Genomic DNA, 27,024 nt, shown 5'->3' with positions numbered 1-27,024 from the left:
CCTGGAAGCTGATGTACCCATCCACCTCTTAGAACTTTGTGTGTTTGCTGATAAGGCAGACACAAATATTGCTGGGCGTGTTCCTTTTTTAACCACCTGATCCTATCTTCCGATTTCACTATTTTGATTGCAGCTCGCACACGTTAGACCTGACCTATCTTAATAGGGCATCTAGCAGTAAACACGCAGGTAGGCGGGGCTGAGTCTGTAGTAGGAGTTATGCGGCACGAGAACGTCACAATTTTCAGGTTTTCAGGTTGTTGTGTTTTCATCTTTTATTCTGGCCAAATGCCCTGTACTTTCTTCTCTCCTGCTCTGATCTTTGTTTTATATTGACCCAAATGCAGATTTTGTTACCTGTTTGTCGCAAAACACACCCAGGTTGGAAGATAAAAGTGCTGAGGTGGGGAGCGAGTAAGCGATTTGTCCAGGGTCACACAGCTGAATAAATTAGGGATTAGAGTGCAATTCCCTCAGTTCTACAGTCCTCACTATCTGACATTGGTTTAGTTATATGTTGCATGGGTTGTTGTTATGGATGCAGTATATTTCCAAAGTTATTTACAATTAGGGCTCCCGGTTTTATGGTATTTCTTTTTTTACATTTCCGCCTGTATTTATCCATAATTATTTTTTGTCAACTTTATCTGTATTTATCCATATTTATTATGGGTTTTGTGGAAAAAACAAAGCTGAAACTGGTATATTTCCACATTTATTTAACCAATAAATATGCAGTCATGCTTGAATGTCTGCCAGGGTTCAGTGATATGAACACCTACAGTAGATACATCAGTGCACTTATATGAAAATATGCACATTTTAATATCAGCCTTCTGCATATCGACTGATGTTTAAACCTCTTTACTAAAATCTTTTTCTTTTTTAACCCCCTTAGCTATCAATCCACACAGTTAGTGACCTGGCAGTCATGGCAAAGTGTATTTACAATCACTCAAAAAACACCCAATTTCCATTTTTATCCACATTTAAAAATAAACACAGGCAAGAAAATATATGGCTTTCTGTCTGTATTTATCTGTAAAAAGCAGTCAAACGGAAAACAGGTAACCTAAATTATAATGTTTGTTTACCAGAAAATTAAACGGTGATAAACAGCACAACGACATCACAATCTGCAATGCTTTAAATGGGGAGAGGAGTTGGCCTAACGGCTAGGGCGGTCATCCTCAAATCTGGGGAACTGTGTTCAAGTCTCGGCAACGATGCTGAACATCCTGTGATTCTGGGCAAATCACTTAGGGCAAGATGTAGGTAAAATCAAATTTGCGAATCCTTAATAGTGAATTTTACCGATTCGCTATTAAGGACTCGCAAAATTGAATGTAGGTAGGAATCGCTAAAATATTAACGAATCCTTAATCTTCCTTAATAGCGAATCGCAAATTGAGATTCGCTAATAAGGAATACCTACCCATTAATTCCTACGGGCTAGGAGGCCCAAAAGGAATGAATGGGAAGATATTCTCCATTTGCGATTCGCTATTAGAGAATCGCAAATAGTGGACGCTATTTCAAGGGTGCCAGGGTGTCAAAAGGACACCCTGTTTCACCCCTGAAATGTGCATGTGTGCACATGTGGCGCACATACATGGCCTAAGGGCATGCATGTGTGCCACATGGCACTTTAAAAAAAGCAAAAAAGTACTTTTTTAAAGGAAATCGCTAATTACCACCAACTTGAAGTTGGTGGTAATTAGCGATTCCTTAAGGCTAAAGTGCAGTTTCTTTTGTGCTACTTACATTTCATTTGAGGAATTGCAATTTGCGATTCCTTAAATGCAAGAGCAAAATAAGGAATCACAATTTTGCTATTCCTTATTTTGCCAGTAGATTTAAACTCACCTACATCGCTCGCAGCCAAATAGCGATCGGAAACGCTAAAATTCTGTGAATTTCAGCGTTAGCGCTCGCTATTTGGCCACCTACATCTGGCCCTTAATCTCCCCTTGCCAAACAAAAAAAAAGAATGAATGTGTCCTCATGTAACGCAACTGGTGCTATGTAAGGTGGTCTGATACGCGATTCGGGTCAAGTGTGTGCTATATAAAACTCTGTAAAAAAAAAAGTGGAGGGTCTCCAGGGTCTGTGCAGTCTAAGAATTTTCCTAAGAATTTTCAGCTCCCCTGCTCTGCTCTTTTTTCTCTAAGAACACCCTTTATTTTACATTGTAAAGTGCATTTATATAGTGCCTAGTACCCATTGTGAGGCTTCAATGCACTTTTCGGTGAGTAGCACACTACTGCGGATCCCAAAAAGGATTAGTGGTAAATTAGTATAAGGAAATATGAAATTAATTTGAGCTGTGGATATGTGATGTTATTTAGGTTGAAAAGGATAGTGGAGTAATAGAAGAGGCAGGGGTTTGCATTTATATAGCGCTTGGTATCCCTGATGAGGCCTCAAAGCACTTTTTGACAAGTAGCACACTACTTCCGGAACCCACGAAGGATTTGTATAGGGAAATATGAAATTGGGTGGTGGACATGTGAGTCTGTTAGTTGGATTGAAAAGGAAAGTGGAGGGACAGAGGAGCGACAGGTCTAGAACGTGTTTATTTGGAGATCATAGCAGCAGGAGGATGTATAGCGCCTAGTGCGGACTCATCGCCAGTTTCTTAATAAACAGACACAATGTTGAAAGATAAAAGTGCTGAAGCAGAGAGGTTACGTGATATGTCCAAGGTCAAATGGCTGAGTAAAGTGGACAGTTTAATCCCCACCCTCCCTCATGGGCAGTGATTTTCTACTTTAGATGTAGCAGATAAACAATGGAAGCCAAGAGCAAATAACCATGAGGAAAATCCACCACCACAGTTACTGGAGTGAAGGTGTGATGGTATGGAGAGTTCTTGATCCTTGCATAGGTGGACAAGGCAAGTTGCTGAAAGAGGAAGCAGGAAGTACCGTGCAGGAAGTCGTGCTGCCTTGATAGGTTGGGATGTGATGTTACAGATGGCGGAGGTGGCCATGGTGGTTTGGGAGAAACCAAATGTGTCACTTCCTGTTTCTTTGTGGAAACTTTGAACAGGAGCCATCGTGATAAGAAGGATTTTACAGACATGGACTGAAAGGGCAATTCAGAGAAAATATTGAAAACTGGATTACAGGTAAAGGAACAGACAATGTGGTGTTTCTCACCCCTTAACGTGGAAGAATGTACAGAAAGTGTCAAGAGAGAGCATCATGCAGTCTGCCTTCCGAACCATTCCAAGAGCTGGGAGACCACGGTTGGACTTAAAGGGATATCTGTGATGATAGCGTGGTGTGACAGTCTATCAATTTTATTAAAACATTATTCCAACTACAGAGTCTTTGGTTTCAAATTGAGTTTCAATACAATACACATTCCAAGAAAGTAATGATTATCATGTTTTCTCATTGTTGGGTTTGCTATGTCATTATATTCTGTAACTCAAAGTGGGCTGAAGTATTGGTGCTGACCAATGTGACCACAGACAATGGAATTGTGTAAAGAATGCCTTTTGTGAGAGAAGGGTTTCCATTGAAGTTCATAATTACAGGGGTATTTGAGAAGTCATAATATAAAACACAGAAGGACTTCATTACACCACCCCCAAATCAACAGATTGGTTGAATGGATAAAGAGAAAAGTAAGTAGAGGCATTTATTGGAGAACAATGATGCAAAGAAGCTTTGTAAAACAACCTTACTTTTGGTTACAGGGAAGACACAATACAAAACGTTTTGGGTAAACACATAGGAAGCCAATTCACACGGGCCTTTATGAGTACGTGAAGTAGTGCAACATGAGTACTACTCACGCAAGATTTAAAGCTATCCCAATAGTTCCTTCAGGTGCCCCGCATTTTTCTATGGACCCCGTGACGTTAAGAGAATGTTTAGATTTTCTCTTACTATATTTTGCTTTCCACACTGCACAATTTAATCAAGATGGAGTAATATTTTACTTGATTGTTTGCCATACTCGACTTGCCTAGGACTGAGCAGCTCATCTAGTAATACCTTCAGATGTCTTTTTGGAGACTTACCTTATAATACTTTATTACTCAGATATAACAAGACGTTTAAATGTCCAGATTTGGAGCCTTTCACTAGGGAAGCATTGTGTGATATTCAGCACGGCAGAATCAATGTTTTGACTTATGCAACTCAATCTGATCAATTAGCATCTGAACCTACGTGGACTAAAAGAACTCAAATGTCTTGACAAGTCTTGAAAAAAGAGATTAAGGATAAGCTCACTCCTTCACAATTTCCTACTTTACTTTCTGAACTCATAGATCAAGTATTGTTACTGGAACATCAATTACAAGAAAGATGAAAAGAAAGAAGTCCTGAAGAAGCAATTGTATTTCTACTGGAGTTTTTCATATGATTGATTGGATGTTCTGGTAGAATATTTTATGCTTCAAAAAGGTGTTGGTTGTCAAATGTGGAGATAAAAGATCGCTTGTTAAATTTAATTGTGTCTATGCTTTCTTTGTTGTCATCTAAGTGCCCTGCCCTTTCTCCAGATTGCACCAAACATAGAATATTTTCACTTGTCACTCATAGAGATTATGATTGTGCCACAGAAACTGAACGTGGTATTATTGTCCCTTTAGGATGCATTTATTCCCTATAAGTAAAAGAGAAGTAGACACTGCAGGTTTATTTGCAGTGGAATCTGCAAAATTGGCTAAATGTACCATCTTCCTCCTCATCTCAGATAGGGCACTACTGTTCTTTGACCCAAAGATGGAATCAAGAGCTTCAACCTTGTATGAATTACAGAGGTTTAATTCAAGTTAGGATCAAGGATTGTTATCCTTTCCATCTCAATGAGGACATTCGAGAATCTGTCCAAGGAGCACACATTTTTACTAAACTAGATTTGCTAGGAGCTAGTCATTTTTGCAGATGGAGGAGAATGATGAGTGTGAAATAGCTTTCCACTCCCCATGTGGGCATTTTTAATATCATGTAATGCCTTTAGGTTTTTGTGCGATGCTAATGCCATTTTCCAGCTCCTCATAGATTCAATATTTTCTGAAGCCTTGAATCAGTTTGTATTGCTATATCTGGGTGGTATTTTGGATTTAGGACCCTTGTAGAACATCAGGGCTCCAGCAACATCAGGTGTCTTGTAAGCATGAGAAATGTGAATTTGAGAAGGGAGAAATTCAGTATCTTGGATTTAGATTGAATGCTTCCAGGTTTTCCAGGAATCTAAAGAAAATACCAGCAATTTTGGAATGGTATTCACCTACTAATGAAGAAAAGACGTAAGATGTCCTTGCATTTGTAAATTATTGTTGTCAATTTATTAAGAACTTTGCAGAAATTACATAGTAACATCACTTGTGTTCTAAAAAAAGAAAAACATGGAAATAGTTTTTTGCAGCGATGATCAAGCTGAAAGGGTGTTTAATATTATCAAGAGGATGTTTACTCATGCATCAATTCCATGTCACCCTGACACTTCTAAGAATGTTATTGTGGCTTCTCTGAAAGAGCTCTATGGTCAGTGTTGTTCCAGAAAAAAGATGAAGGACAAGAATAACCTGTCTTTTACTTGTCTCCTGAATTGTGGGAGTGTGAATAGAATTACTTAATTCTTGAAAGAGAGCTTCTACCCATAAAGACAGTTTGTACTGAGTAGAGCCATCTTTTTCTTGGACTCTTGAGAGTCAACTGATCATCGGTGTTTGCAAAGTTTAACAAAATGTTCAATGCAGGAAGCGTTGTCAAGCTCGATCAGATCTTTTCTTTGCATACAGTGATTTTATTATCACTTATATTTCTGATTCTAGGAAGTAATTCCCTGATGGACTGCCTCATTGTTATCCAGAGTTATCCACTCACTTATGATCCATTACCTAAATTTATAAAATTGTTCAGTACTTCTTAGACAGAGTAAATACGGCTCAAGAACAGTTGGACCCTAAGGAGTTAGACTATCATTATGCTAAGACTCCTTTAATTGGATCAGATGAGGTGTATTTCATTTAATTAAAAACTGCATTGGATTTAGTTTTGTGATCTTTTAGCTGTCAGTTATTGATTATAAATTAATGTTCAAGAATATGTCCATATCTGCCCTATTTATGCCCAACATAAATAACCATGGTCCGTGCTTTCTGGTATTTACAGCTGTTATCAGGGTTCCATAACTTTGGCATGCAAATTCTACAGATTTTGTGGTGCATCTTCTGGTTTCATAAGGATAATGAGTAGTAAAGGTTACAGTTAACACTTTTTTGAAGGTGACCCATTTTCTCTTTTGCCTTACTTACAGAAGAAGAACTAGCTCAATGTTTTGAGTGGCATTTTTCAACTAAATGCGTTACCTAATACCAATTTTTTTGATAGAAGGATCCAATATTTTCACATGTTTGGATGTCTCTATGCAAAGTATTAGGAATTTACCAAGCTCTTTCCTCTTGATATTGTCCCCGATCTAATGGCCAAACAGAGAGAACTAATCAAAGTTTAGAACAGGAACTGCGACGCTATTGTAATGCAACTCAATATAATTGGGCTTCCTATTTTTCACTTGTGAAATTTTCGTATAAGCATGCAACGTATAGTACTACCAATGTTTAACCTTTTTTTTGTGTATGGCAGGTATTTTTACAAACGTTTTCCCTTTTTCTGCTGGTGCAGATACCTTGGTTTCTGGGCTACTAATCATTTTACTCAGTTGATGAATCACAGAAAAACAGATTTCTGAAAAGGACACTGCTCTAAAGTCAAAATGAAGGGATCTTTTGACAAAGATAAACGACTTCTCCTTTTGTTCCTGGAATAAAAAATTAGACTGTTTTCACATTTTGTCCTTGTTCATTAACTGCCAGTCAACCTTCGATCATGTATGATATTTTGTTCTATTTGTCATCACTTATCAGCTCAGTATTGTGGCTTTTCGCTTGTTTTGCTTGAAACTATCTTGTACTTGGAAGATTCATTCTGTTTTTCATTTCTCTCAGTTGAAGCCAACTTTTCCTGATCCATATCAGCAGATCTAAAATGAACCACTACCAATTATGGTACAGGAGCAACCAACATATGTGGTTGAAGAAATCTAGGATATATTGAGGTCATCTTCAATTCCTGATGCATAGATTTATGGAATAATACCTTAGGCAACAAGCATATAGGGAAAGTCTGTGTGCTAATCATGCTAAGAGAGAAGGCATCGCAGGAGTCCACACTTAGTCTATCACTGGCTGTCCTTTAAGCTTACATCTGTGAGGATCCATGCCAGAGCAAGGGGGTGAAGGCACACTGAGAAAGTGACAGGTAGGTGGATAGTGTGGCAGGCCGTTCTCTGGTGGATTAGGTGATGTGGGTATGGGTGGGCCTTCTGGGGGATGGAGAAACTGATTGATCAGTGATTGGTCTGAACACATCCATCCAGTAAAAGGGTCAAACACTTCTGTGGCAGTTTAGGTAGAGGCAGCAGGAAGACAAGAGGCTACACCACTTTCTATGGTTGCATGGTACCAGCTGCTAATAATGTTTCACTCACCGTGTGGCACTTTGCTCACTTGGTTGTTTTTTTCCTTCCCCTGTTCCCATTTCCTTTGCAGTCGTACTGTAGCATGGCAAGGATGCCATGGGCTCTGGTGCAAACAGGAAAAATGGCCCCTATGACTGCTATTGTGGTAGTAAAATACTGCAATTATGAGGGTTCAATGGGACCCTCAGGCCTCTGGGCCCCAGTGCCACTGCACCTGCGGTAACTAAGGCCCTGCAGCCATAATGAAACTTATAAAATAACATGTGTATTTGTAAACCACGTCTTCATCCAGAAAGGTATCTTAGCTCTGAATAAGAGATGTTTATTGTTACCCAACTCAACAGTACTAATTTTAACGACCTCAGAAGGATGAAAGGCTGAGTGGACCCACCAGGATTAGAAACTGTGATCATGATGTCAAATACAGGCCTCTACAGTGGACGCATTAGTCCAGTAAGCCACTAGATCCGGTGATCATGAGTCCCAGTCGCTTCATGCTTTGCTTTTTACAGTCGTTGTTCAAAAACACACACTATGGTTTCTCAATACTTGCTGGTCCTGCAGCAGGATTCCTGATACCACCTGGAGCTTGGCAACCATCCCTACTGCAGAGTTTTAAATTCCTCACGCTGATACATACCAAGCTCCCAGCTTGTCTTTCTTTATCATACTTTACATTCCGGTTTCATGAGACATTTGGTTACCAATGGAGAACTCTACAGAGTGTAATCAACTAGTCATTGCAGTCCTGTTCCCTGAGTCCATCACCACCATGCCATAAAACCTGCTGCCCTGAGGGAGGGAGATAAAATCCTACATAAATGACTGAAGATGCAATTGCCGTTGGAAGTGCGTGCGGTGTGTGTCCCTTCTCGCGAACCACCATCGTTCTAAACGTCGACAATTTATATCTTCAAGTATCATTTGAAACCGACGACGAATTAACATACCGGGATAGTTTCTTGCATCCTTGGAACGCAGATAGAATACTGCTGGTTACTTGTCTCGTGCCAGCGAGTTGCACATTACTCATCACATCATCATCTTTCTAAGGGGCTTTTTTCACACTATTATAATTGTCCTGATGATGGTCTTTTGACGTCTGCAACCAAGACCGAAACGTCGACCAACACATCATCTCCAATAATAATTTATTGATCCAAAGAGTCTCCTTGGTTCATGTTTGACTTGAGTTACTCTTGGTTAATTTTTAGGAGTTGATGTTTAGATTATGAACTGATGTGTCATTTATTTGTTTTATCTGTTCATAATTGTATATTGTGAGATAATTCTCTGAATGTATCCCCATATGCTGATTTAATCTGATAAAATTCAGTTTCTAACAAATAGGTTTCCCGTGTGCTCTCTTCTATTTTTGACCTACTTGAGATACAATCATTGTTATCCTGTGGACACAATAGAGTTAGATTGTCTTACAGCTAACCTTTTTGACTAATGCTTTTAAATTGCTCTCGACTATCTTTCTAAATAAATCCCTTGTAGACAATTCTCTATTGATACTCGAAGGGAGTTGTAGCCTACCAGAACTAAGCAGAGCCCAGCGTGTCTTTCTCTTACTTCACTCCCAATTTCGCGCAAGGAAATTATGACCTACCGGTAGAACATTTCATAGCCGACGTAGATTCCAGACTGGAGGATTGGTGGACTTACATCTACTTCACATCTTTGCTACCTCAAGAAACCTGCCAAGACCACTCCATGTTTCTGCAGTTGCCTTCAGGGATGTTCTGCAGCTTGCAATAAACACTAGGCAAACAGAGCAGCGGTGAGCCTGTAGAGTTCAGCATTGGTCAAAAGATGTCAAATTTGCTCCTCATCGTCAAGTACCTCACTAATGCCATATGCGGAAGAGAGTGGCATGGCGATGCCTTATAAAAGATGTTTCCAACAGGGTGTTCTAGTCAGGGGTTACTATGTGAGCTTCACAATCCAAGATGAAGTTGAATATTTTCCTGTGATGTCAGTTCTAGTTTAAGCCACGTATAAGGGAGCCATGAATGAGGGACGAATGCATCGAAACACATTCTCGCATTTTTCGGCCCATTCATTGCTGAGTTGCTATTATTTTGGCTCAGATTTTTGCTCTTTGACAGCACCCTTTCGATCTTCTGATGGATGTCCTGGATCCTATCTTCACCCATTCGATCTTCTGATGGACGTCCTGGATCCTATCTTCACTCATTTGATCTTTGATCATTCGATCTTCTGATGGAAGTCCTGGATCCTATCTTCACCCATTCAACCTTCTGATGGATGTCCTGGCTCCTATCTTCACCCTTTCGATCTTCTGATGGATGTCCAGCTCCTGTCTCTACCTGTAGCGGCCCGTGGTGGGAGTGCTGCTGGGCTCTGATGTAGGGCCGGGGTGGGGCAGGGTGGGGGGTAGTAAACTATGGTTACGGCCGATTAGAGGTAAGTAAACATATAAATAAATAAAACAAAAATTGGTGGGCGCCCTGCGTCGCATTTGGCGATGCAGCGCATGCAATGAAATTCATTTTATTTATTTATATGTTTACTTACCTCTATTTGACCGTAATCCGTAGTTTACTACCCCCACCCTACCCCTCCCAGGCCCCACGTCAGTGCCCAGCAGCACTCCCACCACGGGCCGCTACTGGTCTCTGCCCTGATATCAGGGGGAGTTTTGTGCCTCTCTGGTCTACTCCTTCATTAACCTTCATGTTCTAGCAAGCATGTCAAGATTGTCAAGATTGTGGCTTTTTACTCATAACTGGTACCTTCTTAAGGATACAGTTTATTTATTTATCGAGTTTTATATAGTGCAAACTAGACCCAAAGGTATCAGAGCGCTTTACAGAGATATCACAGCAGCAATAACAAGAGATACACAACTTTGACATCTACTGATTAGTTCAGGGAGGCAGAGCAGCTGCTGGAATGGGTCACTCTTTTCTCAGACAATCAAGAAGGAAACTTGACAGACCTTCATAGCGCCCAGGGGGCGTTGCTTGACTGCCGAAGTGTCATTGCGGACCCGATGTGAGCTCCGCTCTGACGCAGGACTCCGTTGCACTATTTGAGCCTCATTTGACTGTTGTTTCTACAAAAGGTGGCGGTCGCGGCTCCATGAATGTGCGGTGAGTCTCTTACTTTTGGAGCGTTTCTCTTCAGTTTTGAGCTTGTAGGCCACGGCGGTGATTTATGCCTCAGAGAGACACGAGCGGCCGCCATTTTGTATCACGGCGCTCTCGTTCTTTCTTTTTTACCGTTTTTGAGCAACGGTGAGCTACAATGATATTCTACAAAACTCCTTTACCTGGAATAATGTCTGAGCAGTGAACTTCTTACAAAAATGCAATTTTTCGACCATTTTTTATATTCTGTTGTGATAATGGAACAGTTTTTCCACTCAGTGACTCTCTGCTTGAAGATTTGATAACCTCATACTCATGTACATTTGTCGCTATTGCTCACTTTTGGATCTCTAATTACCTGACACATATTGAAGAATATGATTGTATAACTTTTCCCTCAATATAAGAAGAAATTCTTTTTTTTCTACATCTGATATCTGCCACATAATATAAATTGCTCCTTTCAGTAATCAACTATCGCTAACGAATTACATCTTGCTGGATCCTCTTCATCTGGTACAAAACCAAAAAGGCATAAAAACGACCGCCTTCTCCTATCCTCTCCTCACATAATCCAGTTTGGGACTCTATATTGGATGAGGTACGTGGCCTTCAACCTTTTATGTCCACTACCAATGAAAAATTAAAACAGATTGAGGAAAGATGGATTGTTATGGAGGGAAAGGTACTGGAACTTGAAGAACGGGTAAGCACCATACAAGATGTTTCTTCAAAGATTCCACTACTTGAGCAGGAGATCCATAAGTTAAAAATCCACACTGAGGATCTTGAAAATCATAATCACAGAAATAATCTACGCCTTTATGAACTTCGGGAGAATATTGAAGGTCCTGACATGGTAGCATTTCTACAGAAATTCCTTCCATAACTTTTAGATCTTCAGTCGTCACCATCTCCCCTCAATATACAGAGATCACATTGTTTGGGTCATCTACATCCTACTTCAAACAAACCACGTGGAATTATAATGCTTTTCCTGGAATTTACAGAACTTATGCACGTCTTGAGGACTGTAAGGCTTAAACGTCGTCTTATCTGGTCGGGCCATAATATCTTTATCCCTCAAGATATTTCCAATGCAACAAATGCCCGACGCAAAGAGTTTCTTGCTTTATACCCTCAAATGAGACATCTCAGCATCCAGTCTGGAATTCTTCATCCGTGCTTTTGTAAAATCACACATGATGGACGGTTACGGTCCTGTGGTAAATAAATAATTAATTACCGGTTCTATTTTTCAGGATACTCATACAAACAGATAGCTCAATAAATAAGAGTCAGGATTCGAGGTATCTCGAGTCTGCAGGTTTTAATAAAACATAAAGGACAGGAACAGGACAACCTGCATGGGAATAGGATGGCAGCTGCCGGGGGCAGGATCTGGGAATAAGGCTGGCAACTTTTAATATCGGTGCACAATATATATACTTAAACAAATACATTACATTCAATACAGTAGGCGTAGCAGTGGGCGTTTCTAGTAGCAGTCGCGAAAGATAAGGCAGAAAGTAGGTGTAACAAGAGGCGTGTACATAGACATGTGATATGAACGTAACAGAAGTGTCATGAATGGGGCGGAAACATGGAGGGGGCTACCTGAGGAGCTGGGACCTCTAACCTAGTGGTGCGCGCAAACGGGCAATGACGTGTTACCAGGGAGAACTGGGGGCTATGACTTCTGCGCTAGAAGAGGAGACTAAAGTCTGCGGAGTCAGAGCGACATGTACCTAAAGCCTATCTGGTATCTGGTGTTTGGAGAACATGTTGATAGAATCCAAAAGTTATCAGGGCAAAGGCTACTTGACACTAAGGCTGGTGCATGCATTATTCTACATGTATTGCGTGTGCGAGGAATATTCTATGAATATTAATACAGTATTTCTCTTACATGGAGACATAAAGGCTAGACTATGACTGAAACTATTGATGCGATTCCGTAGCTTAGGAATGCAGAGAAGGAAGGCTGGACTGATAACTAGAAGCATAACATACTCTTGGCAGACTGGGAGGCAGAGCCAGGCCGGGCCGGGCACTGCGAGGCATGAAGTAAGTGAAGGGTCAGGGATACAGGTGGGGGCTGTATCGCTCCTTGGAGAGGGTTCAGGAGACAGGAGCTGAATCTGGTGTCCGGGCCCTTTTGAGGCCTGGAAACGGGGACTTTTACTGAATTAACGTGCACACTGTGAAATGTGGCAACGTAGGTTTATATAGGCCTAATATTCGTAGCTTTCATGGTGACTGGAAACTGGCATACTAGAGTTGGACACAACTGGAATTGCGTCTTTAATCGATCATAGGGGATACATATGCATATCGATCATGCACATATAGCATAGGATGGGGAACACGTAGGCACATATAACATGGCAAAATTTACTTTTCCACATTCCCTCCTTGTGCCCTACGTTTCCATCAGGAAACATCAATATTCATGATACCATCTATCATTTCATATAGCATCATTTGCTCGTCTCGAATTGACTTGGAACGGGACTTAGGACTAGGACTAGGAATACAAGAGGTAGCACAAATGCCGCAAATCGCAGGGCCACATTGTAAACAGAGGCAGCAACTGAATATGATCATTACTGCTATACCTAGAAATGACAATACTTTCCATCCCCAGGCAGAAATTATACTCCAGAGCCAACCGGACCATGTCCAGGTGCCTGGATTCTGGTGTAACTGATGGGCAATTTTATGAAGTCTGGTTATAGCTGAATAAACAGACGGCGCGTTATTAGGAATGAAAATGCAGCAACTAGATCCGATGACTCTACATGCTCCTCCTCTATCGGCCAGTATGACGTCAAGAACGAGACGATTTTGGAGCACGACAAAACGCATAGCAGATTGCTCTTCGGTTAAGTTACCTAGAGCAGAAGTAGTCTCATTCACTACTGCTTCAAGGGTTCTGGTTAACCTACGTATTAACTTACTATTCTGGATAGGTCCAATAAAGAAGAAGAAACCTTTATTGAAGTCTGTATACTGTTCTAAAGCAGTTTCAGTTTGATCGACAATCGGGGACTCGATCTCCCTTCTATGTCTAATGTGTACTAGATGTGTATTTCTATGATAATCGGATGGGGCTAGAAATACTGGTGGCAGTAGGAAGGCAATGTAACATGTTCCATCCCAATCGAGGGGCAGACGAACATATGCGGTCTGACCACAAACAAAATAAGAATGACGTGAAGCTTTGAAAATAGATTTCCCACTGTCACGGTACTTGACAGTAGTAGTACAATCACTATGTCCTACATGTGCGGAACCATTCTTTCTGACACATAATTCGCCTTTGACTGGTAGTACTGAAATAGCAGGTAGATCTGGAGTAGTATCGGACTGAACATTCAGGACCATGAAATTCGAGGAATAATTACCTAAATCATATACTTCATTTTCTAGATCTAACCCTGTTCTATGGGAAAGACCTTCCTTGTCTGGGAAACATGTTCTATTCAGAAGGGACATATCAGTTGAGGATGACGTTAACGTGGACCATGCTCCACATGAACCATTATGTGAAAATGGATAAGGAAAGAGTGGCAGAACTCCCTTTGGTGTCTGGAAAGGGGGGAGTCGACCACACACCCAACAATTAGTGGCGTTGCTGGTCTGGTGTGAATAGTGTAACATTCTAATAAACGTGTTATTTCGCATAGCAAGACGATAGGATAGCTCGTGAGGAGGCAGATCACTAAATGTGTGCTCTACTGTAGCATTAGAAAACTTATGTACATGTGGAATTGGAAAACATAAATATAAAGCATAACTTGTGCAGGTAACCATTAGACTCAAGAGTAACAAAAAACATAAAATAATGATACATCTTTTAGAGTTCTGACTAACTCTCTCACTGTGGGGGTCTATCTCATACATGTCAGGAACCTGTCTAACCGTTTCACCCGAGAGGGACTTAGACAATTAAACTGGCTGACTTATTTTACTAGACCGGAGTTTTTGTTTATACTCCTGCTGCGGAGTTTTCTCTGACAGGGGAACTTTGAGTTCAGAGTCTGTTTTTAGGCAGTCCTTGAGAATAGGGCAGTCTTTAAGTCCGTGAAATTTCTTTATATGGCTCAGATGGACCCATCCTTTTCTTCCCTCTAGCTTGACTGCGGTCCTTGTTGTCAGTAAGATCATGCGGGGCTCCTTCCAGCGGGGCTCCAGCGGACTTGAATGATCAAAATTCCGGACAAATACGAGGTTTCCTGGAACGATTTCATGCGGTTTCACCTCGGAATTGTCTGGAAATGCGGCGGCAACCTGTGAACGACAAGAGTGTAGGGCAGACATCAAGGAAGCTAGGTAATCTGTCAGCATATTACTGGAAACATCTGTAATACTGCGGGGTCTAGGTGTACCCCACATGTTTGGGGGGCGGCCGAATACGACCTCATACGGGGACAGACCTGATCTGGAATGTGCAACCATGCGCATATAAAATAGGGCAACTGGCAGTGCAACTAGCCAGTCTACACCTTTCTCTTTACAAACTTTTGCAATGCGGATTTTCAGAGTCTGATTATGTCTCTCTACGAGACCGGCTGCTTCAGGATGGCGCACACAATGGAACTTCCACTGGTACCCTAACAGAAGGGACACATGTTTCATTAACTCAGATGAGAATGGCTGGCCGTTATCTGAATACACGACCCTAGGGAGTCCATAACGGGGAAAGAATTCACGAACCAACTGCCTGGCAGTGGTCGCGGCGGTGTAATCTGGGACTGGATATGCTTCTGTCCACCTGGACAAAGCACATACAACTACGAGAACATACTTGAAACCTCGACATCGCTCCATCTGAATGTAATCCATCTGGAGGACTTCAAAAGGGTGGTCAGGAGGTTGGAATCCACCTTGTTCCACCGGGACACTTTTACCTGGATTGAACTGACAACATATCATACAGGTACGGACTTTCTGCTTGGCTGCAGCTCGTAAATGCTTGTTGAACCAAAGGTTCTGGATACTGTCTAACATAGCTTTTTCTCCTAGATGTGCTGGACTATGTGCGGTATTGATAATGACTTGAACCATAGAGTCGGGGAGAAACCATGTGGCTTTTCCCTTCGTCACCCATCCTTGATCTGTCTGGACCCCTCCTTGTTCGGACCATTTCTTGATCTCTTCGGGAGTAGCATGTGACTGTATGTCTATGACATCTTGTGTAGGGTCCTTAACTGTCATACAAGTAGTCTGTTCTGGAGTGTGTGTCAGTGTTATGTTAACTGGAATGTCTGGAGTCTGAGCTGTGAGCTTGGCTGTTCGATCTGCTAGATCGTTACCTTGGGAAATGATATCAGTGACTTTCGTATGTGCTTTGCACTTCATGATGGCAATAGCTGTCGGTAAATGTATTGCATCTAACAGAGCTTGAATAAGGAGACCATGCTGAATCTTGGTTCCATGAGAAGTCATGAAACCTCTCTCTTGCCAGAGCACTCCGAAGTCGTGTACAACTCCGAATGCATAACGTGAATCTGTGTATATGTTTACTTTCAGGTTCTTGGCACGTATGCAGGCTTGGGTCAGAGCGACTAGCTCTGCTGCTTGAGCAGACAGGGTGTCAATACGGTGTGTCTCTATAACTTCAGTTTCAGTAGTCACTGCATACGCGGCTACTAGTTTTCCTGTACTCGTTCTCATACATGAACCATCCACATAAAGTGTCAGGTCGGGATCAGGTAATGCAATATCTGTCAGGTCTTGTCTTGGCTTTGTCATAGTGTTAACAACTTCCACACAGTCATGTGTGGCAGGATTTGAAGTAACTGACGGTAACAGTGTGGCAGGATTCAGAATGTTGCAGCGTCTGATTTCTATGTGTGGCTGGAACAGTGTCAGTTCGTAACCTGTTAAACGTGCAATTGTCAAGTGCTGAGTCTGTGTTCGGTTTAAAAGAACTTCCACGGAGTGTGGAACTTGTACTGTCAGGGAGTGTCCTAACACTATGGAATCACTCTGTCTGATAGCTAGAGCTGTGGCTGCAACTGACTTGAGGCACGCAGGCAAAGCCTGGGCTACTGGATCTAATGTGCTCGAAAAATAAGCACAGGGCTTGTACTGTCCTGCTTGATCTTGTGTGAGAAAAGATAATGCAGTACCATCACGTTCTGTGACAAAAATTGTAAAAGGCTTACTGTAGTTCGGTGTTGCTAGAACAGGTGCTTGGCATAAGGCTTTCTTTAACTCATTAAAAACAAGTGTATGTTCCTGGGTCCAAGGGAGGACAGTCGATACGGCTGCCTCCTGTGTCGTTAACTGTATCAGGGGCTTGGCTAGAAATGCATACTGAGGAATCCATTGTCTGCAGTAAGAAGTGAGGCCGATAAAAGCTCGTACCTCCTTCTGTGTCTTGGGCTGTGGAAGACTCGCTATTAACTGGATACGGTCTGGTGTCAACTGCCTACCCCACTTAGACAGTAAGTGTCCTAAGTAGACCACTTGCTGGACACAGAATTGAAGCTTCGAAGGGGACACCTTGTGCCCCATCTCGGCTAGGAAATACAGGACTGTAAGTGACGCACGTTCGCAGTCACGTTCAGAACGGGCTGTGATCAGTAGATCATCAACATACTGGAGCAGGGCAGTGTCAGTTGGCATGTGAATATTGTCTAGTTGTCTCTTGAGTGCTTGACTGTAAATACTAGGGCTTTCTGTGAAACCTTGAGGAGCTCGTGTGAATTCATAGCTCCTTCCATTTAAACAAAAACCGAAAAGGTACTGACTGTCTGGATGAATGGGAACACTGAAAAATGCGTTCTTGAGGTCGATAACAGTGAAAAATGTAGCTTCAGAATCAATAGCTGTCAATAGGGATGAAATATCTGGGACTACTGGGTACTGGGGAATAATACATTTATTAAGTTCTCGAAGGTCAATCACTAATCGATATACTGGAGGTGCATTTGGATCAGTACATTTCATGACTGGAATGATAGGAGAATTACATACATTGGAGTCAGTTTCTACAACCACTCCTTGAGCAATAAGCTCGTCAATAATTTTGGATAAGGCTGCTACAGCCTCAGGTGGCAATCTGTACTGTCTGATTCGTGGCAAAACTATACCTTGCTTGAGAGTCACACGGTGGGGTGTGATGTTCATACAACCAACATCAGTTGGACCTTGTGCCCATAGATGCTGCGGGACATTCAGTAATCTTGGATCAAAATCACGTAATACATAATGACCTTTAAAGTCGCGTAAAAACAATCGGACCCCTTCTGGGGAGCAGCAAATTACTGCTCCTAATTCTTTTAACGTCTTGATGCCTAACAAATTTTCGGGACATGACTTCGTAAGTAACAAATCAGTAGTTCGGGACAATGGACCAACTTCTAGAGAAACTGGTTTTGAAATTTCATTAACTATTGGCTTTCCTGAAAATCCAAGGGAAACATTTCTAGAGCCTGAGAGCGGAGCCCCTGGAACCTCGTCGTGACTGATAGTAGTCCTACTTGCCCCGTATCAATCAGAAACTTTCTGTCTTTCCCTAATACTTGACTGTGTACGTAGGGACCCTCTTGATCTACAGGTATCTCGATGAGAGGCAAGCCTACCTCCCTCTCTAGGCTGTTTCATGAATACTGTTGATACTCTGGATACTCGGACTGTGCATACTGGTACATCTGCTGTGTAACATGCTGTGTTGCAGCTATAGGCTGCGGTACTGTAACTGTCTGTTGTGCATTCTGTGGTGACTGAGAAGTCTGTAAAACTTGTTCTTGTCTAGGCGGACGTGGTCTTTCTTTAGTTTTACCAGTAGCTATATTGTGTTTCAGAACTGCACACTCGTTTATAAAATGACCTGGCTGTTTACAGTAATTGCAGGTCCCTTTAACAGGAACTGCAGGATGACTGGCTTGATTCGTACCCCTCTTCTGACTGTCTTGAGGAACAGATTGTGCAACTAATACTTTCATTTTCGTGTCTTTCATATGTCTCCTTTCATGATCTTGCTCTTCCCTGATTCTGTTCTGATGGTACTGGAGCATCTGTAGCATTTGGGACGGAGTATTAGCTTGCCAGGTACTCTCGACTTTCAAAACTCGATTTTTAACTTGTGGGCTTGAATTCTCGACTAGTTTAGTAACAAAAAGATGAGGGTATGACTCGCTACTTGTTTTCAAAACACTGTTAATAATAAAACATTTTTCAAATCTAGAATAAAAATCACTAGTATCTTCATCCTGTTTCTGTTTACAAGCTGAGATTGCATCCCAGTCTTCCTTTTTCGTGGCTAGTAATCTTGGCAAAACCTGAATCAATAACTCGGGCAATTCTTTAACTTTACCCCCTAGACCGGTACCTGGTACTCGTGAATTATCTTCAGCTTCTAGAGCTGCCCAATCTATCTTTTTCTCTCCCACCTCCCATTCTTTTTCCTTGAGTTTTTCGTATACCCCTGCGGGCAACAAGACCTTTAACATTTTAATGATATCAGGATACGTGTATTCTCCCATACGGAGCATGTCTTTTAATTCACGGTGGAACCCTGCTGGATCTTTGTCATGACAGGGAATTAACTTTTTCATCTCTAAGAGTTCCATCTTTGTGATAGGGGTGTAAACAAATACTCGTTCTAGATCACCACCCGTTCCTCTAACTGGTTGTACTTCTCGTAACGGATGCTGTCTATCTGTGTACAATGATTTACTTTCTGGGGGTGAGACATGAACAAAATGCGGATTCAGGAACGTTCTATATTTGTGGCGCTGTTCTAAAATGACACTAATTACATCGGTACCTAGACCTCTCCATTTATACTGGAGTAATTCGTTCAGAACATCATGTAACGGACCTGGATCAGAATGTTGACCCTCATACAGAGTGATGAGGTGCTGGGTCATATACATACCCACCAGTCGCTGCTCGGCTGGGGGCAGTTTCAGAAACATTTGTGCCACTATTTCATCTGGAAAAGTGGTAGAATCAGTAGCCCATCGGACTGCTGATCGGGCTAGTTCTTGTTCATGCATAGTACTAAGTTCACTATAACCTATTCGTGATTTCAGAATTTTATCGGTAGCTTGGAATACTTGTTCTAGAGAACCTTGTTCTGCTGCTGGAGAGGGAAAAACTTTCTTGTGTTCTAGGCGTGAATGTCGGTCGGAAAGTCTAGTTCTACCTACATACGCTATTCTGGAGGGATTCTCGCTGTCTACCTCTTCAGTATCAGAGGCGTCTTCTTTCTCGGTTGCTTGTAATGCTTCTCGTTTCTCGTGTAACTTTATTTTTTCTTTACGGATTTTCTTGTACATACTCTCTATACTGTTCTGTGTCTTGTGTCTTCCCTCGGCTATATGATCACTCCATTTGGTCAGGACTTTCATTTCTTCTGGATCTTTATCTGGATAGTCTTGTTCTCTTATTAAACAATTAATTAGAAACTTTAAAATCATGAGCTGAATCTCGACTTTTCTTTGAGCCATGGCGTCGCCAATACTTCCTGGGTCTGCTCCTGTACGGATGAAACGATATATTCTGTCTAGATAACCTTTCATATTGGGCAGGGTGTCCAAATATTCGGTCACCCGTCTTACACGCAATGAATATATAACCATATCATCATCGCCTGGGACTGGATCATAACGGCGTTCGGTAAGGGCTCACTTGATATCGGCAACTGACTGATGCTTGGGCGAACGCTGTAACGCTCGGGCATGTAGCTCGATTAATGTCACACGTCTGTGCTGAGGCGGGGTTCCAGGAGGACTTCCCCCCGAGGCCCCTTGACTAGAATCGTCGACGGGTATTGTACGGGATGGAAGAGTGACTGATATAGCGGGTACTTGTACTGTAGGCTGGACCGGGGGTACCGTAACAAGTGCTGTAACGGGTGCCCCGGTGGCCGGAGGAACAGGAATTACATTATTTACGGGAGCAGGCGGGACAGGATTTGCATATTCTGGGACTGTGTCGTCCAGATAGGACGAGAGAAAAATATCAGCTGCGGTCGGTTTATGACGTAGCTTAGTCGGAACTAGTGATGGCGGGAAATTACTGGATGCTTCCGGGGTTGCTTTCGTCAAGCCCTCGGCAAGAAGAGGATACATACCCTTAATAAGGGTATTTCTCTGTCTGTCTGACTGTTCGGCTTTAACTCGTTCACCTATTTCGATTAATTCCCTTTCTTGGGTTCTTTCTGAGGATTCCCTACTTAACTCTGTTTTTCTGAATTCCTTTTCTGTTCTTTTATGAGATTCTTTGCGCCATAACTCGATGGCATCCTTCTGGGACTGTCTGGATTTCTTTTTCCATAATGCTTCTTCTACTCGCATGATGCACTCGGCATCCCATGTGCCTGATACAGGCCATCTATATTTCTCTTCTAGATCTTTAGTATACTCGACCCATAAGTCTAAGTACAATATGGCACTTAAGCCATGCTTATGATACATAAAATGTCCTGGACTGTCCCTAGGCGGGACAGGAACTGCTTCCTCTAGCAATCCTTTTCTGGTTTTTAACTGACGTAATTTCGAGAATAGAGGCATGACTTAGACTGGAATCTAGACACAATACAATACACAATAAACACAATAATAACTTGAAAAACAAATCACTCATACCACGACATTGAAAACATATTGAAATAACATTTAAAATAACAGTTCGAACAGAATATTACCTGGAATACTGAGAACAGAACACATGAATTTCTCGAGAACAGAACTTACTGGAATGACTAGATGCACTGCTAAAACAGTACGAAACTTACCGGTCCCATAAAGAGACACGTCAGGACCCGCATCCACCTAGGTGGACACTTCGTGTTGGATCTGTGTACCCAAACCCACGGACCAGAGACAAATTAATTGACCCTGTCTAGATACTACCCCAGCAACGGTACTCACCGGGCAGCAAGAACGGAAGGCCTCGGACTGGACTGGACTGCTATGACGACGGACGACGAACTTCGGACTTCAGTTACAGGTGGGCCTCCGGATACCTCGGACCTTGGACTCTCGGCTTGGGCTCTGGTCGGGACTCGCCGCGTTCCTCCACCGCCTCGTCTGGACGCTGGACCGCAACCTCCGTCTCCTCCGTGGGCCTGAGGGATACTTGAAGCAGAAATATCTGCACGTGCACGGTATGGTTCCGTCACGGCTGCAGAGGATCAGGGGGCCTGCGTGGCTTCTCCGGCGCGTGGGGAAAGGGCAAGTCCCTATTCGGGCGCCATTATGTGGTAAATAAATAATTAATTACCGGTTCTATTTTTCAGGATACTCATACAAACAGATAGCTCAATAAATAAGAGTCAGGATTCGAGGTATCTTGAGTCTGCAGGTTTTAATAAAACATAAAGGACAGGAACAGGACAACCTGCATGGGAATAGGATGGCAGCTGCCGGGGGCAGGATCTGGGAATAAGGCTGGCAACTTTTAATATCGGTGCACAATATATATACTTAAACAAATACATTACATTCAATACAGTAGGCGTAGCAGTGGACGTTTCTAGTAGCAGTCGCGAAAGATAAGGCAGAAAGTAGGTGTAACAAGAGGCGTGTACATAGACATGTGATATGAACGTAACAGAAGTGTCATGAATGGGGCGGAAACATGGAGGGGGCTACCTGAGGAGCTGGGACCTCTAACCTAGTGGTGCGCGCAAACGGGCAATGACGTGTTACCAGGGAGAACTGGGGGCTATGACTTCTGCGCTAGAAGAGGAGACTAAAGTCTGCGGAGTCAGAGCGACATGTACCTAAAGCCTATCTGGTATCTGGTGTTTGGAGAACATGTTGATAGAATCCAAAAGTTATCAGGGCAAAGGCTACTTGACACTAAGGCTGGTGCATGCATTATTCTACATGTATTGCGTGTGCGAGGAATATTCTATGAATATTAATACAGTATTTCTCTTACATGGAGACATAAAGGCTAGACTATGACTGAAACTATTGATGCGATTCCGTAGCTTAGGAATGCAGAGAAGGAGGGCTGGACTGATAACTAGAAGCATAACATACTCTTGGCAGACTGAGAGGCAGAGCCAGGCCGGGCCGGGCACTGCGAGGCATGAAGTAAGTGAAGGGTCAGGGATACAGGTGGGGGCTGTATCGCTCCTTGGAGAGGGTTCAGGAGACAGGAGCTGAATCTGGTGTCCGGGCCCTTTTGAGGCCTGGAAACGGGGACTTTTACTGAATTAACGTGCACACTGTGAAATGTGGCAACGTAGGTTTATATAGGCCTAATATTCGTAGCTTTCATGGTGACTGGAAACTGGCATACTAGAGTTGGACACAACTGGAATTGCGTCTTTAATCGATCATAGGGGATACATATGCATATCGATCATGCACATATAGCATAGGATGGGGAACACGTAGGCACATATAACATGGCAAAATTTACTTTTCCACAGTCCTTTGACGATCCTGATAAACGTAAACTCTCGTGGCATGGATACTAATGCTTGACTTTTCTTATATTATAGGGTCGCTACTATGTTTTCAAACGTTTTCTTAATTAATGATCTTTAATTGTTGGTTACCTTCTTCTTCATGAGGTTCTCATTTTCACCGTTCTTTTCTGTTATTGGTGTCCGTGTCCTTTGACGTCACTATCCTTCTCTCATCTCGAACATTATTTTCTTTACAGATCTGGATTTTACTCCTTGAGCTGTCTACTTTTTTCTTCCTTCTGTCTCTTCCTCCTTTTCTCTCTCTCTTCTCCTTCTATTACCTATCGTTTCTTCTCCTTTTTGGTTTTGCTGTATGTTAAATGTTTTATTTCTTGTAATGTTTTTTCTTAATCACATAATAAATGGTGTCTTTCTTTTTCTTTTTGTTGGTCCTACAGTTTCATGTTCCTGTTTCCTAATGTACTCCCTAATCCAACACCATGATTAACGTTGCCTCGTGGAATGTTCCTGGTCTAGGTCATCCTGTCAAACGTCAAAAGGTACTATCTCATTTAACTGAACGGGTACTGGTGGGCGCTCTTATCAACAAAATGCAAATAACCTTTTTCAATATTTACGGGCCGGTTAAACCAGATCTTGAATTTTGGCATTCCATTAAATTGAAATTATTATCTATATCCAATCCCAATATAGTGGTTGGCAGTGATTTTAATAACTGGTTGGACCCCTTTTCTGACAGAAAATCTAAATGTAAATTTAAACCAGATAAAACCAACAAATCATTTCAGTCTGCCATTTCATCTCAACCTTTATTTGATGTATGGAAAACATGCAATCCTGCTGCCTCTGAATTTGCTTTTTTTTTCTCCTGTACACCCTACAGTGTCCCGTATTGATTATATTTTAATCTCTAAATCATTACTACCTTGCCTCCAATCATCTGAAATTGGTTCTAATTTTATTTCTGACCATGCTCCTATTTCTACCTCTATTGATATGTCCCTCACTAAACCCAAACAAGGTCGCTGGCAATTTAACAATCAGCTCTTATCAGATCGCACTTTTATATCAGAAACGACCTCTTTCATAAATGAATTTTTAGTGCTTAACAATTCTTTGTATACCTCAATACACAATAATTGGGATGCTTTCAAAGCATCTTTTAGAGCCTTCACTATTGCCTATTCTGCCAAGAAAAGAACTATTAAATGCTAAATATAAAGATACCCTACTCCAAATTAATACTTAAATAATAAATAAATAAATAGTTTTCATCCAAATCCTCCTCATCACCACAAGAGTTAATTAAAGCTAAATCTACCCTGAATAAAATTGCCACCGACTGTAACATCCTTCTAAAGATTAAATCAAAATTTCACGGAGGCCAGAACAAAGCATTGAAAATGTTAACAAATTATTTAAAAATTAAATCAGAACGTAAGAATATCGTCCCTATCCATTCAGAAACTACCAACAGACTCCTTTCACCTGACTCTGACATTATAGACACATTTCAATCGTATTATAATCTCTTATATACAGAAAATACTAATCCCGCTGAAGAAGACTTTACATCTTTCTTCCAAGATATTTCTAAACCTAAATCTCTCCCTGATATCCAATGCGTTTAAATCCCTGAACAATTCTAAGGCTCCAGGTCCTGATGGCTTTTCAGATGAATTATTTGTAACCCTTTCCTCAATTTTTGCCACTAAATCATTAGAACTTTTTAATTCATTCTTAACCAACTCTAAAGCCTGTGGTTCTTTTTTAGAAGCCCTTATTATTGTTATCCCCAAACCTGATAAACACTCCTCTTTTTGCAAAACATTTCGCCCCATATCTCTAATCAACTATGATTATAAAATGTTTGCAAAGATTTTGGCATCACGTTTGGAGAAAGTTATTCCTTTCCTCATTAACCCAGACCAGGCTGGTTTTGTCAAAGGACGATTGGCTTCTGATAATGCCAGAATGTTTTCCAATATCCTAACCCTTGGAGGAAAATATCCCTTTCCCTTAGCCGCCCTATCTTTGGATGCTGAAAAATCTTTTGACCGAATAAATTGGGAATTCATTATACTTGCTTTACAATGGTTTGGGTTTGGCCCAAAGTTTATTTCATTTGTCAAATTATTATATATTGCTTCAAAAGCATGTGTTTTTGTTAACGGTCTCTTCTCCCCATATTTTCGCCTGCAAAGAGGTACACGCCAGTGGTGCCCCCTTTCCCCATTACTTGTTTTGTTATACTTAGAACCCTTCCTTGAATGTATTAGAAACAATCCCCTTATCACTGGTTTTAAATTTAAATCTCATCAAAATAAACTTTCTGCATATGCAGACAATATCCTTATCTATATGTCAAATCCTATCTCCTCATTACCACCTTTTTACAATAAATTGTATTATTTTCTAAAGCCCCAGGTTATAAACTAAATTTCTCCAAGACTGAAATGTTACCTTTGAATTCATTGTGTTATCAGCATATGTTTGATTCAACCAATTTTACATGGTGCCCTAAAAAAACTTAATATTTAGGAACATGGTTCTCCTCTAACATTCATGAAACATTATCCCACAATTTTTCTTCTCTAGAACTTGAAATTACAAATTTATTGTCCTCTTGGTCCTCATTATTTTTGTCTTGGTGGGGCAGATTTGATACAATTAAAATGATGATTGTTCCCCAGATATTATTCATAGTTTCAATGTTACCATTAAAAATACCCAACTATTATTTTACACAAACTAATTCTATATGTACTACATTTTTATGGCATAATAAGTGTGCACAAATTGCCTTATCTAAATTGTTTCTTCCTAAAACCGAAGGCGGTGTTCGATTTCCTGATTTTAGATTATATCATAATGCTTTTTTAATTCGTCACTTCTATGCTATGTCTAAAGATTATCAAGATTTACCTAGACCATCTTGGGTTACTCTTGAATGTTCATTGTTAAATGATTTTTCGATACAGGCTGTTGTATTTATGTCCTCTTGGTCCTCATTATTTTTGTCTTGGTGGGGCAGATTTGATACCATTAAAATGATGATTGTTCCCCAGATATTATTCATACTTTCAATGTTACCATTAAAAATACCCAACTATTATTTTACACAAATTAATTCTATATGTACTACATTTTTATGGCATAATAAGTGTGCACAAATTGCCTTATCTAAATTGTTTCATCCTAAAACCGAAGGCGGTGTTCGATTTCCTGATTTTAGATTATATCATAATGCTTTTTTAATTCGTCACTTCTATGCTATGTCTAAAGATTATTAAGATTTACCTAGACCATCTTGGGTTACTCTTGAATGTTCATTGTTAAATGATTTTTCGATACAGGCTGTTGTATTTATGACCAATTGTACTTTTATCTCTAAATACCCAGTTTTGAAATATTCTCAAGACCTTTTACATACACTTTTCTTTAAGGGTTTTGACAAATATCTATCTTTCCTAGCCTCCTCAATATGGTTTAATAAATACATCAAATTTCGTCACAAATTATTTTACTACAAATATTGGACAGCAAAGAGCATTTTTTATGTTAATCAACTGATAATAATTTGATTTTGCCCTTTCCTCAATTGCAAGAGAAATTTAATCTCCCAGATTTATGTATTCAACAATATCACATTCTAGTTCCAGCTCTCCAGACCTGTTTACCAAACTTCATATCTAACCCAGTACCAATTTCATTCACACCTGATGCACCCCTGTACCAAATTTCTATTGACACAATTCCAAGTGCTTCCTTTATATATAAAAATCTATCTGTATCTACTTGCGCACAGAATAAATCTAATATTGAGTTAGAATGGGAACAGGATCTATCTCAAACACTCTCTATTCCTCAATGGGATAAATTGTGGCACAACCTTTTCAAGACATCCAAGGCTGCCAATATCACACAATCCCTATATTTTATTTTTAATAGAGTTGTTATTACACCCCTTCTCCTTCATAAATTCAATCAATC

The sequence above is a fragment of the Lissotriton helveticus genome, chromosome 11 (assembly GCF_964261635.1).
Source record: "Lissotriton helveticus chromosome 11, aLisHel1.1, whole genome shotgun sequence".
Classification (NCBI taxonomy): domain Eukaryota; kingdom Metazoa; phylum Chordata; class Amphibia; order Caudata; family Salamandridae; genus Lissotriton; species Lissotriton helveticus.
The sequence above is the reverse complement of the archived record's forward strand: the minus strand, read 5'-3'. Positions refer to the sequence as shown.